This window comes from Triticum aestivum, chromosome 2A (assembly GCF_018294505.1).
Source record: "Triticum aestivum cultivar Chinese Spring chromosome 2A, IWGSC CS RefSeq v2.1, whole genome shotgun sequence".
NCBI lineage: Eukaryota > Viridiplantae > Streptophyta > Magnoliopsida > Poales > Poaceae > Triticum > Triticum aestivum.
The window spans coordinates 56,908,256-56,924,301 of NC_057797.1; positions in this window are offsets into that span (position 1 = coordinate 56,908,256).

Consider the following 16,046-nt stretch of genomic DNA (forward strand, 5'->3'; position numbering starts at 1 on the left):
GGCGTTGTCGACGAGGGCTTCGTGCTGGTCCCAGGAATCATACTCCCCTTGCCCATCGCCGCTTTTTTCCTGCGGAGGACGCAGGGACTCGTCGTGAACTCATGATAGAACTTGCCGAACAAAGATTGAAGAAGACCGTCGTCTGACATCTCATCGAGAGGGTCCAAGACTACTGTCTAGTATTTATTTATGGGAGCGCCTGGAACTCATTCGAATGAGATATAAAATGGTCTCATTCAGATGAGTATGTATGACGTCGCCTTTTCTTGTCCCAGCCTGTTTCCCTCGCAGGCCCGCCCGCACTGTCCTTCTCCTTGGTAAAAAAACAATAACGGGCCTCTTTTGCTTGTCAATTTTTTTGCTTGTTTTTTTGTTGTTGTTTGTTTTGGTTGTTGGAGCGCGGCAGCCCGTTTCCCTTGCAGGCCCGCACTGTCCTAATATTTTGTTTTGATTGCCATTGTTGGGCCTGTTTGCAAAAAAGAGTGTTTTTACTTTACAAAAAAAGCAAAAGAAAGACAAAATAAGCTTGGGCCCCGATGTACATGAGCAAAAAAGCCGCATTGCTTTTTGTTCCTCCCTGTTCTTCCCCTGATCGCACATGCCCCCGGCCCCCAATCCCAAACCCTCACCCCCGACCCACCCACTCCTCCTCCTTCCTCCTCCAACCCCAGCCGCCAGGGGACAAAGCTTTCCCCTCCAAAATAGCAATGTGAGCAGATGAAAGGGACTGATTTGCTCAAAGAAGGCAAGCAGAAACAAGGAGGAGAAAGAGAAGAGAAGCTATACATGGATGCAGGAAGAGATCAGACAGCACAAAGCACTCACCAGGTATGCACCTCTCTCCCCCCTCCAGATCTAGGTTTCTTCTTTCTGTTCTTGAACTATCTTGAACTTTGATTCTTCAGTGTTACTGTTATGAAAAATCACAAAAGGAAACACAAAAAAAGAAATTTGCTGATAAAAAGACATGGAGCTTTCTCTGTAGGTGTTGCATCCTTCATATACCTGACAAAAAAAGTATTGACCTTGATTGCAGCAATTTTTGATGCTTATGGAGCTTCTCTGTTTGGTTCTCAGGTTAGTGCCTGCAAAAAAAAGCAATGAAAATTTAATGAAACTTCTGAATCTTGCTTGCACAATTCTCGTTATTTACTCCTAAAAAATATACTGATGAAAAATATATAACAACACTTATCATTACGACAAATGCATATTCCACATAGTTTTGAAAACACACGTAAATAATAAAACATCATAAAACGAGGAGGGGGTTTACTTAGTTCTTGTCAAGCGCATAAACAAAAGACGGGTAGCAATGTTTTGCATCAGCATACTACATAACTAGGAACATATCTCCTCGAAAAGAAAGATAAACTTAAAGCTTGCTGACGACAACGGTAACGTTCATGCAAGACTTGCTGCTGGCCTTGAGGAACATGAAGATGCAGTCATTGGTCTTCAGGGGAGTCTTTGAAAGGAAACGCCTCCATTGCTTTTTGTTGAAGGCTATACGTCCATCAGTAGACATGTTGTATTCAACGCGAGTCTTTGCCTCCCCACTGCTTAGACGAACCCCAGCCAGCCCTTCTTTAGGGATGTTCAAGCTTGTAGCAACCCTCTCTGGCACTTTCCGTATTTCAGAACAAAAAACAAAAAACATGAAAACAAAACAAGCTTGAAGCAACGCAAGAAAAACTCCATGTATTTAAGAAAAAAAAACAAAAAATGCATATAAACAAAATAAAAGCAAACACATAAAGCAAATTTTAAAAAGAGAAAAAGAAACAACAAAAACATACCATTTGTCCAACTTGAGTGTCGGTTGTAGTAAGACAGTGTACAAAAGACACTCCTAAAATCTTGGACTTGAAGCTGAGCACAAGTTCATTGAGAATGTCCTGTTGTGCATCATTCAGAGTTAGACCCCTTGTATACTCGATCTTTATGTTGTCATCGTCTTCATCCACATCTAACATGTCTCCATCTATCATCTCTTCTTCAGCATCACCGTCTGAAGTGCTTCCTTCAACTGTGTCCGAGTCAACATTGTGAACAACAACATATGCCTGCCGGGGACGCTTTTCCATGTCAAAAATAACGACAACACCCTTCCGAAGTGAAAAGTCAGAAGTAAATTTCTTCCAGCCACTCCCTTTGATCCTGGTCCTGTGTGCCCCATTCACAATGTCAACAGAGTACTTGCGTCCATAGGCTTCAAAACGCATGTAGTCCCCGGTAACGCCATTGACGTGGACTCTTGCATTGCATGGGACAGTCTACAAAAAAAGGAAAAATATAATTACAAAAACTGTACATAACATGAAAAAAACATGACTAAATACAAAGAGTGCAACCATCCATCGCAAAAATACACAAGCATTCTGACCGTAACTTGTACAATCAGGGTAGAAAACATACAAAAATGCAGCACCACTAGGAAACAAACTAAAAAGTACATTAAGGCGCGAACTACTAACTCATTATCTCTCCCCCCAAAAAAAAGAAACTGATTATTTTGGAGATAATCGATCATTAAAATACTATGATACTGTAGAACTAGTAATAATGAAATCAACCAAACTATTCTGAAGAAAAAACAAACGATGATCTGACAGTGTAAACCAATGAACTGAATATAGTACAACTCATACTAGAAACTCTTCCCTTGGCATCGCTGACAATGACATTTTAAAAAAGAGATAAAAAATGATGGAACAAATTGACATATTTTTATTAAACAAAAAGCGGATATCAAACAAAAAAGAAAAAAAATGTACATGCAAAAAAAACTTCAGCCCGATTACCGCTTTAGACAGGAACTCATCACGAATGTCGATCTTGAAGTTGTTGTCAGCACCGCCATGGCAAAAGTTCCCACATAGCTCACAAGACAAAACCTGAGAAGAAGAAAAAAACAGTATTATTTTAGTCAAACAAATTTGGAAAATCTCTATAATTTCACTTGATATTTGCACTTATTAATGCAACATAAAGCTTGTTCATGAGAAAAATTCAGACATTCCCTCTTGCTCTAGGCATCACCGAACTAAGCTATCAAAAAACACAGGCAAGTCCAACAAAAAAAGAGTCAAAAAAATAAAAGTAATACGAAGTTATGTTTAGCATAAACTATTTTACCGAGTCAAAGAATGTATCAACTGAGAGGAATCCACTAGCAAAAAATGTGCCGAACTTCGATTTCACAAAAACATTCTTGCATAACAAAAATAGTAAAAGAGTTAATGCTTTTAAAGTCCTACGATCCTTCTAGCATCAATTGGGAACCATCCAATATATCAAAGTTAGAAAAACAATTGTTCAGACTCAGACAAGCCATCAGCAAAAATTCAAGTTCAGAAAATGCAGAAGCTTCAAACTTCAGGATGTAAAACAGTTTCAGGGAAGTCCTAGGAAAAAAAGTTGTCATCACTCAACTAACAAAGAGGAAACTCAACAAGTACCATGCTCGTCCAGAAACAATACCAAGGGTCCAACGCGAAAGGCACATCTAGCCAAGAAAGTTTATCAGGAATCAACCAACAAAAGGAGGAGCTGTGATTTGGTTTAGAAAATGAAAAAAGATCTATTCAAACAACAGACATGTTAATATGGGATGCATGAATGCTTGGGGGATTTGATCGTCATATTATTAGCTAGAGAACCATCTGTATCATAAGGTTCCAGGAAAAGCTGAAACACCCATGAAAAGCACCCTAAAATGCACAAGCAAGTGCTCCAGGAAAGGGTTAAATTACAAGCTATCAACTAGAGACAGAACGCAAGCAAGCTGCAACTAGTCAAATATATCAATTCTACACAGCAAACATTAACAGTAAAAAAGACTGGTGAAAATAAACTAAAGAGAAGCCATAATCATACATGTGCACCCAAAATTATAGCACAACTCATAAGACAGAAATACAACCCTGGTTGAGAGACACCTCAATAACATAGAAGTCAAGGAATGTATATAGCAAATCAACTAACAAAGGTAGACATGGCAGGAGCTCATTCAGAAAACACATGGAAATGATGCACATTCAGAACAAGCAAATACCGGCAACCAACAAACCAGAGTGGAAGGCAGCTACTGAAAATGAAGCAGAACCAGAGCGGGCAAATAACACAAAAAATGGAGGACTTGATGCACACATAAGAGGATTTCATCACAAAAACAAAAAAGTCATGACATTAGTGCCTAGGGACCAAACTGTATCATAGATAAGCAGAAAATAGGCTGCAGTCTGGGTGCTATCTGCTACATACATTTCCACAAAAATAGGGGATCTAAAAAAAGTTGAGCATACGATACCATTCAAAAATTATAGGAGGCTTCTAAAATCTAATCTGATTACTAATCAGCACCTTTATGTAGATGCACAAGTACATACATGGCAGAATCTGTACCTAGGGGTACAATCGAAAAACATTTAATTTCGCTCTAAAAAAATATGAGCATTCCATTCTCTAAAACATTCATCCTAACGTATGTCGCTCGCATAAAACACCACCCCATCCCCCTAGGTTAATGATCAACAACCTCAAAACAAACAAAAACAGAAGAACAAACCCTAGAATGCAAAAAATGAATATGAAAAAAGGACCAAGAAAGGAGTCGAACACTCACTCCACCGTCCTCCCCTGCCATCTCTCTAGCCAGAAGCCCACCGAGTAGTTCCACGCTTAGATCGAAATCAGATGTGAAGGGGAACAACCGATGTGAAGGGGAACAGAGGCGAGGAGAGTGAGGCGAGGAGAGGGACAACAGCAGCACGGTTGGACCTTTAGTAGCAGGTTTAGACCGTTCGCATTCTAAAAAGCACGGCCCAAAAACAAACAAACAAAAAAGCGGAGGCCCAGCCCGCAAACAAAACAACTCGCTTCACCCTCGTGTCGCTTACGGCCCGACAAACAAAACAACTCGCCTCCCAGCCCGAAACACGAATCGTGATGCGGGCGCGATCGGACGGGCAGAAAAGTGAATGAGACCAATTTATTTCTTAGCTGAATGAGTTTTAGCAACGCCGATTTAGTTATCGGGGGGAGCTGCGGTGGAGTTGTACTGGAATCGGATAGACTGGTACAAAAATCATAATCGGAGACGGACCGGTTCCTGGAGGGACCAGGAGCGGAGGAGGAATAACTACAGAAGCAAAACTCCACCATAGACCATGTTTCACTTTCCTCCTCCTGCACCTCTCATTCCTTCTTCTTCACCACCGACACCATCTTCCCCATCCTCCTCCTCCACATCTCCACCATCATCTCCCGTCCGTCGCCCTCTCTCACCGTTTCCTCTCCACTATACCCGTTGCCCTTGTTCTGAGGATGATTCTCCTAACGCGCCTTCCACCTCTGGTGCTCCTTCTTTCACGCCTCCCCCGGTTCATAACCTCCGTGCTCGGCCTCGCCCCCGCCTGATCGCTACTCTCCTGATCGGTACGATATCTCTGTTCTTGCTGAGCCCACTTCCTATCGGACTGCCATGACTCAGCCTGAATGGCAACTTGCGATGGTCGAAGAGCTTGCTGCCCTTGAGCGCTCAGGCACATGTGATTTGGTTCCTCTCCCTTCCGGTGTTCGTCCCATCACCCGCAAGTGGGTCCACAAGATTAAGATTCGCTCTGATGGTTCTCTTGAGAGCTACAAAGCTCGTCTTGTGGCCCGTGGTTTTCAGCAGGAGCAGGGACGCGATTATGATGAGACTTTCGCTCCTATGGCCCACATGACCACTGTCCGCACTCTCCTTGCTGTGGCTTCTGTTCATCATTGGTCTATCTCTCAACTTGATGTCCAGAATGCCTTTCTCAATGGCGAGTTGCATGAGGAGGTTTATATGCAGCCACCACCGGGGTACTATGCCCCTGATGGTATGGTCTATAGACTTCGGCGCTCCCTCTATGGTCTTAAACAGGCCCCTCGTGTCTGGTTTGAGCACTTCGCCTCTGTGGTGACTGTCGCTGGTTTCTTCCCCAGTGATCATGATCCCGCGTTGTTTGTTCACACGTCTCCTCGTGGTCGGACTCTTCTCCTTCTCTATGTTTATGACATGATCATCATTGGTGATGACTCTAAGTACATTGACTTTGTTAAGGCTCGCCTTCGTGACCAGTTTCTCATGACTGATCTTGGTCCACTTTGCTATTTTCTTGGGATTGAGATCTCCTTGACCTCTAATGGCTTCTACATCTCCCAAGAAAAATATAGTAAAGATCTTCTTGCTCGCGCTGCTCTCGGTGATGAGCGCATTGTTGTGACTCCTATGGAGCTCAACGTTCAGCTTCGTGCCTCTGATGGTAACCCTCTTGTTGGAAATATGCCCTAGAGGCAATAATAAATTGATTATTATTATATTTCCTTGTTCATGATAATCTTTTATTATCCATGCTAGAATTGTATTGATAGGAAACTCAGATACATGTGTGGATACATAGACAACACCATGTCCCTAGTAAGCCTCTAGTTGACTAGCTCGTTAATCAATAGATGGTTACGGTTTCCTGACCATGGACATTGGATGTCGTTGATAACGGGATCACACCATTAGGAGAATGATGTGATGGACAAGACCCAATCCTAAGCCTAGCACAAGATCATGTAGTTCGTATGCTAAAGCTTTTCTAATGTCAAGTAACATTTCCTTAGACCATGAGATTGTGCAACTCCCGGATACCGTAGGAGTACTTTGGGTGTGCCAAACGTCACAACGTAACTGGGTGGCTATAAAGGTACACTACGGGTATCTCTGAAAGTGTCTATTGGGTTGGCACGAATCGAGATTGGGATTTTGTCACTCCGTGTAAACGGAGAGGTATCTCTGGGCCCACTCGGTAGGACATCATCATAATGTGCACAATGTGACCAAGGGGTTGATCACGGGATGATGTGTTACGGAACGAGTAAAGAGACTTGCCGGTAATGAGATTGAACAAGGTATCGGTATACCGACGATCGAATCTCGGGCAAGTACCATACCGCTAGACAAAGGGAATTGTATACGGGATTGATTGAGTCCTTGACATCGTGGTTCATCCGATGAGATCATCGTGGAACATGTGGGAGCCAACATGGGTATCCAGATCCCGCTGTTGGTTATTGACCGGAGAACATCTCGGTCATGACTACATGTCTCCCGAACCCGTAGGGTCTACACACTTAAGGTTCGATGACGCTAGGGTTATAAAGGAAGTTTGTATGTGGTTACCGAATGTTGTTCGGAGTCCCGGATGAGATCCCGGACGTCACGAGGAGTTCCGGAATGGTCCGGAGGTAAAGATTTATATATAGGAAGTCCTGTTTCGGCCATCGGGACAAGTTTCGGGGTCATCGGTATTGTACCGGGACCACCGGAAGGGTCCCGGGGGCCCACCGGGTGGGGCCACCTGCCCCGGGGGGCCACATGGGCTGTAGGGGGTGCGCCTTGGCCTACATGGGCCAAGGGCACCAGCCCCTAGAGGCCCATGCGCCAAGATATAGGAAAAAGGGGAGAGTCCTAAAGGGGGAAGGCACCTCCGAGGTGCCTTGGGGAGGATGGACTCCTCCCCCCCTCTTAGCCGCACCCCTTCCTTGGAGGAAGGGGCAAGGCTGCGCCTCCCCCCTCTCCCCTGCCCCTATATATAGTGGAGGGGAGGGAGGGCATCCATACCTGAGCCCTTGGCGCCTCCCTCCCTCCCGTGACACCTCCTCCTCTCCCGTAGGTGCTTGGCGAAGCCCTGCAGGATTGCCACGCTCCTCCATCACCACCACGCCGTTGTGCTGCTGCTGGATGGAGTCTTCCTCAACCTCTCCCTCTCTCCTTGCTGGATCAAGGCGTGGGAGACATCGTCGAGCTGTACGTGTGTTGAACGCGGAGGTGCCGTCCGTTCGGCACTAGGATCATCGGTGATCTGAATCACGACGAGTACGACTCCATCAACCCCGTTCACTTGAACGCTTCCGCTTAGCGATCTACAAGGGTATGTAGATGCACTCTCCTTCCCCTCGTTGCTAGTCTCTCCATAGATAGATCTTGGTGACACGTAGGAAAATTTTGAATTTCTGCTACGTTCCCCAACAGTGGCATCATGAGCTAGGTCTATTGCGTAGATTCTTTGCACGAGTAGAACACAAAGTAGTTGTGGGCGTCGATATTGTTCAATATGCTTGCCGTTACTAGTCTTATCTTGATTCGGCGGCATCGTGGGATGAAGCGGCCCGGACCAACCTTACACGTACGCTTACGTGAGACCGGTTCCACCGACAAACATGCACTAGTTGCATAAGGTGGCTGGCGGGTGTCTGTCTCTCCCACTTTAGTCGGATCGGATTCGATGAAAAGGGTCCTTATGAAGGGTAAATAGCAATTGGCATATCACGTTGTGGTTCATGCGTAGGTAAGAAACGTTCTTGCTAGAAACCCATAGCAGCCACGTAAAACATGCAAACAACAATTAGAGGACGTCTAACTTGTTTTTGCAGGGTATGCTATGTGATGTGATATGGCCAAAAAGGATGTGATGAATGATATATGTGATGTATGAGATTGATCATGTTCTTGTAATAGGAATCACGACTTGCATGTCGATGAGTATGACAACCGGCAGGAGCCATAGGAGTTGTCTTTATTTATTTGTGACCTGCGTGTCAACTTAAACGTCATGTAATTACTTTACTTTATTGCTAACCGTTAGCCATAGTAGTAGAAGTAATAGTTGGCGAGGCAACTTCATGAAGACACGATGATGGAGATCATGATGATGGAGATCATGGTGTCATGCCGGTGACGATGATGATCATGGAGCCCCGAAGATGGAGATCAAAAGGAGCAAAGTGATGATGGCCATATCATGTCACTATTTGATTGCATGTGATGTTTATCATGTTTATACATCTTATTTGCTTAGAACGACGGTAGTAAATAAGATGATCCCTTACAACAATTTCAAGAAGTGTTCTCCCCTAACTGTGCACCGTTGCGACAGTTCGTGTTTCGAAGCACCACGTGATGATCGGGTGTTAGATTCTAACGTTCACATACAACGGGTGTAAGACAGATTTACACACGCGAAACACTTAGGGTTAACTTGACGAGCCTAGCATGTACAGACATGGCCTCGGAACACGGAGACCGAAAGGTCGAACATGAGTCGTATAGAAGATACGATCAACATGAAGATGTTCACCGATGATGACTAGTCCGTCTCACGTGATGATCGGACACGGCCTAGTTTGACTCGGATCATGTAATCACTTAGATGACTAGAGGGATGTCTATCTGAGTGGGAGTTCATAAGATGAACTTAATTATCCTGAACATAGTCAAAAGGTTTTTGCAAATTATGTCGTAGCTCACGCTATAGTTCTACTGTTTAGATATGTTCCTAGAGAAAAATTAGTTGAAAGTTGATAGTAGCAATTATGCGGACTAGGTCCGTAAACTGAGGATTGTCCTCATTGCTTCATAGAAGGCTTATGTCCTTAATGCACCGCTCAGTGTGCTGAACCTCGAACGTTGTCTGTGGTTGTTGCGAACATCTGACATACACGTTTTGATAACTACGTGATAGTTCAGTTAAACGGTTTAGAGTTGAGGCACCAAAGACGTTTTTGAAACATCGCGAAACATATGAGATGTTTTGAGGGCTGAAATTGGGATTTCAGGCTCGTGCCCATGTCAAGAGGTATAAGACCTCCGATGACTTTCTTAACCTGCAAACTAACGGAGAAAAGCTCAATTGTTGAGCTTGTGCTCAGATTGTCTGAGTGCAACAATCATTTGAATCGAGTGGGAGTTGATCTTCCAGATAAGACAGTGATGGTTCTCCAAAGTCATTGCCACCAAGCTGTTAGAGCTTCGTGATGAACTATAACATATCAGGGATAGATGATGATCCTTGAGGTATTCGCGATGTTTGACACCGCGAAAGTAGAAATCAAGAAGGAGCATCAATTGTTGATGGTTGGTGAAACCACTAGTTTCAAGAAGGGCAAGGGCAAGGGCAAGAAGGGATACTTCACGAAACGGCAATTCAGCTGCTGCTCTAGTGAAGAAACCCAAGGTTGAACCCAAACCCAAGACTAAGTGCTTCTGTAATAAGGGGAACAACCACTGGAGCAGAATTACCCTAGATACTTGGTAGATAAGAAGGCTGGCAAGGTCGATAGAAGTATATTGGATATACATTGTGTTAATGTGTACTTTGCTAGTACTCCTAGTAGCACCAGGGTATTAGATACCGGTTCGGTTGCTAAGTGTTAGTAACTCGAAACAAAAGGCTACGGAATAAACGGAGACTAGCTAAAGGTGAGCTGACGATATGTGTTGGAAGTTTTTCCAAGCTTGATATGATCAAGCATCGCACGCTCCCTCTACCAAAGAGATTGGTGTTAAACCTAAATAATTGTTATTTGGTGTTTGCGTTGAGCGTAGACATGATTGGATTACGTCTATCGCAATACGGTTATTCATTTAAGGAGAATAATGGTTACTCTGTTTATTTGAATAATACCTTCAATGGTCTTACACCTAAAATGAATGGTTTATTAAATCTCGATCGTAGTGATACACATGTTCATGCCAAAAGATAGTAATGATAGTACCACCTACTTGTGGCACTGCCACGTAAGTCATATCGGTATAAAACGCATGAAGAAGCTCCATATTGATGGATCTTTGGGCTCACTCGTTTTTGAAAAGTTTGAGACATGCGAACCATGTCTATTGGTGTATATGCATGAAGAAACTCCATGCAAATGGACCGTTTTGACTCACTTGATTTTGAATCACTTGGGACATGCAAATCATACCACATGGGCAAGATGACTGAAAAGCCTCGTTTTCAGTAAGATGGAACAAGATAGCAACTTGTTGGAAGTAACACATTTTGATGTGTGCAGTCCAATGAGTGCTGAGGCATGCAGTGAATATCGTTATGTTCTTACTTCACAGATGATTCGAGTAGATGTTGAGTATATTTACTTGATGAATCACGAGTCTGAATTATTGAAAGGTTCAAGTAATTTCAGTGTGAAGTTGAAAGATCGTCGTGACAAGAGGATAAAAGATCTATGATATGATCATAGAGATGAATATCTGAATCACGAGTTTGGCACAGAATTAAGACATTGTGGAAATTGTTTCACAACTGATACAGCCTGGAACACCATAGTGTGATGGTGTGTCCAAACGTCATAGTTGCACCCTATTGGATATGGTGCATACCATGATGTCTCTTATCGAGTTACCACTATCGTTCATGGGTTAGGCATTAGAGACAACCACATTCACTTTAAATAGGGCACCACATAATTTCGTTGAGATGACACTGTATGAACTATGGTTTGGAGAAACCTAAGTTGCCGTTTCTTGAAAGTTTGGGGCTGCGACGCTTATGTGAAAAGGTTTCAGGTTGATAAGCTCGAACCCAAAGCAGATAAAATGCATCTTCATAGGACACCCAAAAACAGTTGAGTATACCTCCTAATTCAGATCCGAAAGCAATAGGGATTGTTTCTTGAATCGGATCCTTTTTCGAGGAAAGGTTTCTCTCGAAAAGTTGAGTGGGAGGATGGTGGAGACTTGATGAGGTTATTGAACCGTCACTTCAACAAGTGTGTAGCAGGGCACAAGAAGTTGTTCCTGTGGCACGTACACCAACTGAAGTGGAAGCTTATGATAGTGATCATGAAACTTCGGATCGAGTCACTACCAAACCTCGTGGGATGACAAGGATGCGTACTACTTCAGAGTGGTATGTAATCCTGTCTTGGAAGTCATGTTGCTAGACAACAATGAACCTACGAGCTATGGAGAAGCGATGGTGGGCCCGGATTCCGATAAATGGCTCAAGGCCATAAAACCCGAGAGAGGATCCATGTATGAAAACAAAGTGTAGACTTTGGAAGAACTACTTGATGGTCGTAAGGCTGTTAGGTACATATGGATTTTGAAAGGAAGACAGACAATGATGGTAAGTGTCACCATTGAGAAAGCTCGACTTGTCGTTAAGATGTTTTTCGACAAGTTCAAGGAGTTGACTACGATGAGACTTTCTCACTCGTAGCGATGCTAAGAGTCTGTTGGAATTATATTAGCAATTACTGCATTATTTATGAAATCTTGCAGATAGGATGTCAAAACATTGTTTCCTCGACGATTCTTGAGGAAAGGTTGTATGTGATACAACCGGAAGGTTTTGTCTATCCTGAAATATGCTAATAAGTATGCAAAGCTCCAGCAATCCTTCTGAGGACTGGAGTGAGCATCTCGGAGTTGGAATGTATGCTTTGATGATGATCAAAGATTTTGGGTGTATACAAAGTTTATGAGAAACTTGTATTTCCAAAGAAGTGAGTGGGAGCACTATAGAATTTCTGATGAGTATATGTTGTTGACATATTAATGATCAGAAATGACGTAGAATTTCTGGAAAGCATATAGGGTTATTTGGAAAGTGTTTTCAATGGAAAACCTGGATTAAGCTACTTGAACATTGAGCATCAAGATCTATAAGGATAGATCAAAACGCTTAATAGTACTTTCAAATGAGCACATGCCTTGACGTGATCTTGAAGGTGTTCAAGATGGATCAGTCAAAGAAGGAGTTCTTGCCTGAGTTGTAAGGTATGAAGTTAAGACTTAAAGCTCGACCATGGCAGAATAGAGAGAAAGGAACGAAGGTCGTCCCCTATGCTTAAGACATAGGCTCTACAGTATGCTATGCTGTGTACCGCACCTGAAGTGTGCTTTACCATGAGTCAGTCAAGGGGTACAAGAGTGATCCAAGAATGGATCACAGGACAGCGGTCAAAGTTATCCTTAGTAACTAGTGGACTAAGGAATTTTCTCAATTATGGAGGTGGTAAAAGAGTTCGTCGTAAAGGGTTACGTCGATGCAAGCTTAACACCTATCCGGATAGCTCTGAGTAGAGATACCGGATACATATAATGGAGCAACAATTTAGAATAGCTCCAAGTAGAACAATTATTTGGAATAGCTCCAAATAGAACGTGGTAGCTGCATCTAGGAGATGACATAGAGATTTGTAAAGCACACACGGATCTGAAAGGTTCAGACCCGTTGACTATAACCTCTCTCACAAGCATAACATGATCAAACCCAGAACTCATCGAGTGTTAATCACATGGTAAATGTGAACTAGATTATTGACTCTAGTAAACTCTTTGGGTGTTAGTCACATGGGGATGTGACCTTGAGTGTTAATCACATATCGATGTGAACTAGATTATTGACTCTAGTGCAAGTGGGAGACTGTTGGAAATATGCCCTAGAGGCAATAATAAATTGATTATTATTATATTTCCTTGTTCATGATAATCGTTTATTATCCATGCTAGAATTGTATTGATAGGAAACTCATATACATGTGTGGATACATAGACAACACCATGTCCCTAGTAAGCCTCTAGTTGACTAGCTCGTTAATCAATAGATGGTTACGGTTTCCTGACCATGGACATTGGATGTCGTTGATAACGGGATCACATCATTAGGAGAATGATGTGATGGACAAGACCCAATCCTAAGCCTAGCACAAGATCATGTAGTTCGTATGCTAAAGCTTTTCTAATGTCAAGTATCATTTCCTTAGACCATGAGATTGTGCAACTCCCGGATACCGTAGGAGTACTTTGGGTGTGCCAAACGTCACAACGTAACTGGGTGGCTATAAAGGTACACTACGGGTATCTCTGAAAGTGTCTGTTGGGTTGGCACGAATCGAGATTGGGATTTTGTCACTCCGTGTAAACGGAGAGGTATCTCTGGGCCCACTCGGTAGGACATCATCATAATGTGCACAATGTGACCAAGGGGTTGATCACGGGATGATGTGTTACGGAACGAGTAAAGAGACTTGCCGGTAACGAGATTGAACAAGGTATCGGTATACCGACGATCGAATCTCGGGCAAGTACCATACCGCTAGACAAAGGGAATTGTATACGGGATTGATTGAGTCCTTGACATCGTGGTTCATCCGATGAGATCATCGTGGAACATGTGGGAGCCAACATGGGTATCCAGATCCCGCTGTTGGTTATTGACCGGAGAACATCTCGGTCATGACTACATGTCTCCCGAACCCGTAGGGTCTACACACTTAAGGTTCGATGACGCTAGGGTTATAAAGGAAGTTTGTATGTGGTTACCGAATGTTGTTCGGAGTCCCGGATGAGATCCCGGACGTCACGAGGAGTTCCGGAATGGTCCGGAGGTAAAGATTTATATATAGGAAGTCCTGTTTCGGCCATCGGGACAAGTTTCGGGGTCATCGGTATTGTACCGGGACCACCGGAAGGGTCCCGGGGGCCCACCGGGTGGGGCCACCTGCCCCGGGGGGCCACATGGGCTGTAGGGGGTGCGCCTTGGCCTACATGGGCCAAGGGCACCAGCCCCTAGAGGCCCATGCGCCAAGATATAGGAAAAAGGGGAGAGTCCTAAAGGGGGAAGGCACCTCCGAGGTGCCTTGGGGAGGATGGACTCCTCCCCCCCCTCTTAGCCGCACCCCTTCCTTGGAGGAAGGGGCAAGGCTGCACCTCCCCCCTCTCCCCTACCCCTATATATAGTGGAGGGGAGGGAGGGCATCCATACCTGAGCCCTTGGTGCCTCCCTCCCTCCCGTGACACCTCCTCCTCTCCCGTAGGTGCTTGGCAAAGCCCTGCAGGATTGCCACGCTCCTCCATCACCACCACGCCGTTGTGCTGCTGCTGGATGGAGTCTTCCTCAACCTCTCCCTCTCTCCTTGCTGGATCAAGGCGTGGGAGACATCGTCGAGCTGTACGTGTGTTGAACGCGGAGGTGCCGTCCGTTCGGCACTAGGATCATCGGTGATCTGAATCACGACGAGTACGACTCCATCAACCCCGTTCACTTGAACGCTTCCGCTTAGCGATCTACAAGGGTATGTAGATGCACTCTCCTTCTCCTCGTTGCTAGTCTCTCCATAGATAGATCTTGGTGACACGTAGGAAAATTTTGAATTTCTCCTACGTTCCCCAACACCTCTTCCTAATCCCACTCGCTATCGTCACCTCGTTGGCAGTCTTGTCTATATAGCTGTTATGCATCCTGACATCTCCTATCCTGTCCACATCTCGAGTCAGTTTGTTTCAGCCCCCACCTCTATCCACTATAGTCACCTCCTCCGTGTTCTACGATATCTTCATGGCACGATCTCTCAACGCCTTTTCTTTCCTCGCTCCAGTTCTCTTGAGCTCCAGGCCTACTCTGATGCTACCTAGGCTAGTAATCCCTCTGATCGACGCTTGCTGTTTGCTTACTGTGTCTTTCTTGGTGGCTCTCTTATTGCTTGGAAGACAAAGAAATAGACTGCAGTTTCTCGCTCGAGTACAGAGGTTGAGTTGCGGGCCATGGCTATGTTGATGACTGAGGTAATCTAGTTACGATGGTTACTTGAGGATTTTGGTGTGTATGCTACTCCCTCGACTCCCTTATTGTCAGACAGTACTGGTGCTATCAGTATTGCGCGTGGCCCGGTGAAGCATGATCTCACCAAGCACATCGGTGTGGATGCCCATTTTGTGCGTGCTGTTGTGCAAGATCAGACTCTCCCTCTTCACTATGTGCCCGCTGAGTTACAATTGGCTGACTTCTTCATGAAGGCACAAACTCGAGCGTAGCATACCTTTTTCCTCTCCAAACTCAGTGTTGTTGATCCACCATGAGTTTGAGGGGGGTGTTAGATGCGTATAGTCCCTTTTCGGTATATCCCCATTATATAAGGGGTTTTCTGCACTTCGACACACATGCATATGTAATGGCCTTTGGCCCTCAGTAAAGCTTAGTTGCTCATTCCTAACATCCTGCACCTGCAGCTAAAAGTATACCATACTCATCTCTTACAGTAAACCCCCATCCTCCAGCATGCGTTCCTTTGTGAAATGCACCATTAATATTTACTTTCAAAAACTCACCTGGTGGAGGAGTCCACTTTTGGATATTTGTCTGCTTTGGGATCATCCTCCGCTGCTTCAGGTTCCTGTATTCATAAGTATGGTAATTAATAGAAGATAATATGTCATCTGG